We start from the raw sequence: 3,624 nt of genomic DNA on the forward strand, positions 1-3,624 counted from the left end.
AACTTAATAATCATGCTCCCACTAACATGATCATTATTAGCATAACACTTATGCTCCCACTAGCTTTGACATGTATCCAGAAATCAGCTGTACTTCTAGAAATCAATACTTTATTGACTTTCTTACCAAAGCTCAGATTTCTAATACGAGATGCTTTGATAGAACTTTATCAAAATCATACACTTTTCCTTAGATAGCTCACATGTGTGTCTAAATAATTTAAGAACTATGAAAAGGGATTCCGTAATCATAGTCTCAATTGTTTAGACCTTTGCCATTTCTCACAAGTCCATGTTAGTGTGCCGGTTAACCACACACGCTCCACTAACGACTTTGAGAATGCAAATATCACATTTGTTGTCTACTTAAAATCTACTTAGTGAAAGTATTTCCTCACCATCATTTTCATAAATAGGAGAGAAACCTTATGACACTTAGATTTTATGGTGTATGAGTTCTATCCATATGAATTTGTCAAAACCATAATCACAAGACAAGGTTAATGACAAATCCAAACACATATGGACTGAACTTGTGCAATCTTAAATTCTTGCCACCTGGTAGTACAAGGGCCTGGCATTGCTTCCAAGTTGTTATGCAACCAATTGAGAACTTTCAGAACTCATATGCAAAGCCAACTTTAACTGGAATAGGCACAGAAATGTCAACACGATAGGTTATAAACCTCAAGTCGTGTGCTAGTGATGAACTTCAGGTTTTTATCCTTGATTAGCTCTTGAGACTTTCAAGACCTATAGGACTCCCACTGTCCTCTTGACATATAAGACTCTCTTGTCAAATATTCAAGAGATAGTTCGGATTGTTTATCAAGACAAGCATTTCACACAATTAGCCTTAGTTGGTCTCTATTTTATCCAAAACATCACAACTTACCAATTTCAAATATACAAGAGTAGAACATAATCTACTCTTACATTTGACTAGTGTTATAAACCTTCTTTAAGGCGTGTCACTCAAGTTACAATCTTGGAGTATGACTCTAAGACTTGTTTTGGAACGAAGTATGACTCATCTCCTTGATTTAACCACTTCAACAATTCAAGACTCCTCTTCTTAGCCATTAGAATGAACTAAGATGACCTTAGAGGACTAATTGTGATATAGTTTCTTAATCATTAAGATGATCACAAAACATGATACTAAAGTACTCTCCCATCTTTTCAGATTTGAGAAACTTTTATCTTTCTGCCTAATTTGATTCTTCTCATTCGTTCTGACATACATTGAATCTTTTCCAATGTTTCAGAATTATACTTAAACTTGTAAGTATAACCATATTTACTAAGCTTTAGTAAATCATGACGAATAGTCTTATCGATCTTTTGTGGTGGACTTGACCAGTGCACAAGAATGTGTACTCGATCCTTTAGTCCTTTCCTTGTTCACATAAGGAATTAGTCTTAATTTTTCCAAAGCTAAAAGTTCTCATTCATCATACTATACAACTTGCATGATTCCGAGTTTCGGTCCAATTTGAAACTTGGGTGACGAGAATATTTCCTTATTTGGCAAATTTAGACACTACCACAAATGAAAGAATCAAATCCATTTTCCAATATTGCTCTTAATGGAATCATATAAGCAACAATTTTTCACAAATCCCATTGTAAGGATACTTAAAATAAATAAAAATAAAACCTTTTTCTTTTATTTTAAAACTTTGCGGAAAAACTTCTTATCCTTACAATCCATATGAAAACCTTGTTGTATTCCTAAGCAATATATATCATAACTCTTTAAGTAACAGCCCAAAATTCTGATCACCGAACCATGCGACCGAAATCCATCTTCGCGATCAGAATCAACATATACTTCCTTTAAGCTTCCTCTCCTTTCTTTGACTCTTAAGACATCAATATGTGACCCAGTCACATCATGTAATAAGAATCTCCAAGTAGGAACTTAATAGAGTTACACAATGGACTTTACCTGAAGTAGAGTCAAACTTTTGACTTTACCAGATCTTTCAGGTAAATCTGGCAGCTTCGCAGCCAATGCCCCTTCTTTTGGCAAAAGAAACATATGGACTCTTTGGAAATGGCACATGAGACTATCTCAGACTTATCCTTTCTCTTTACCATTAGGTCAAATGACTTGACCATGGTCGATCCCTTTCCATTGGGAAGAGAAAGCTTTTCTGGACTTCTAATGTTACCATTGTCAATGTCCATGGAAGTTTGGGAAGTTGATCTTCCAATCAAATTTTGCTTTACCAGTGCCCCAAATCATTGCTAATTTAGCAGCATCAGGCAAATAGGTAAGATCATTAAGGGTCATGTCTTGATCTGTCATCAGGGTGTGACTGAAGAACCAAGTCAACAGCCAGCTACCTCGAGACTTCGACACCCGACTCTCCCGGCTTGCCAATAGGGATTGAGTGACCTTGAACTTTTCAAGTATTTGAACTTGTGGGATAGGGAGAATAATTGGAGGAGGTGGAGGAAGTGAAGCATGATTTCCAGTCCCATTAATGCACAACAAAGGGATTAATCTTTCACCTTGATTGCCATGTGGGATATCATCTTCAATAGGAAAGCTTGTTCCTAAAGATTTGGGAAGACCATAGTTGTCTGAACTAGACAACTATAATGGGAGAAATTCAAGTTTAGTTGATTTAAAGTCCTTAATATAACACCCAATATGAAATATTAAGGCTAGGATCCAACAACCTATTTATAACCGGAAGAGGGATGCAGTAATCCAAGCTATAAAATAGTTGAAGGTAGGTAAATGATGATTTACCAATTTCCACCATGAAAACGAAATATAATTAAGTTTTAATTGGATTTGAAACTCCTAGATCTTTTGAGATACATTGAACTTTCAATGGCATGTTTGAATCTCGATTGTGCCCTCTCAAGTTTGTGACTGGGATGCCGAGGATCACAAACAAGGTGTGAATAACCATGCAAATTGACTTGGTACCCTCAACTTTATCACCTAATTGATGTGCCGGTTAACCACACACGCTCCACCAATCTATGATAAACTTAAGTTACCCTTCGCCACACATTGTCAGTCCCATGTTAGTGTGCCGGTTAACCACACACGCTCCACTAACGACTTAACAAAGGTGCAAAGTGTAATTTCATGGGTTAGCACCATTTCACATTTTCCTAAGTAACTAAGATTGGGAATTTATAAGTGTTTAGTTACTTAGTATTTATCATTATACTTTTAATGAAAGGAGAATTATAGTCTTTATCCTACCCGTTCGGCTAACGACCCTCCACCAGTCAAGGAAGCGGTGGGTGAGAGTGGACACCCATTAAACTGTCATTTTATAGGCAGTAACCTTATACCCCCCTTATAGACCGGCTTTGTGAATGAGGCCTACTAATGGTAAGATTGACTTTATCTTATACATATCTATATAATTAAAATTATAATAATAGTATAAGGGTTGAATTTTAAACTTTTAAAATTCTAAGGTCTAGTTTGGAATTAAAGTATACATGGGGGGTAACTTTACAAATTCCAAAACTTGAGGACAAGTTTTGAAACCTTTCAAAACTCTTGGATTTTTCATAACTTATGAGTTTAATTAAGATTTAATGAAAAAAAATTCAAGTTCCATAACTTGAGGACAAGTTATGGAAGACA

The sequence above is a fragment of the Lactuca virosa genome, chromosome 6, assembly GCF_052849685.1.
Source record: "Lactuca virosa cultivar CGN04683 chromosome 6, Lactuca_virosa_CGN04683_v6, whole genome shotgun sequence".
In the NCBI taxonomy this organism is placed as follows: Eukaryota; Viridiplantae; Streptophyta; class Magnoliopsida; order Asterales; family Asteraceae; genus Lactuca; species Lactuca virosa.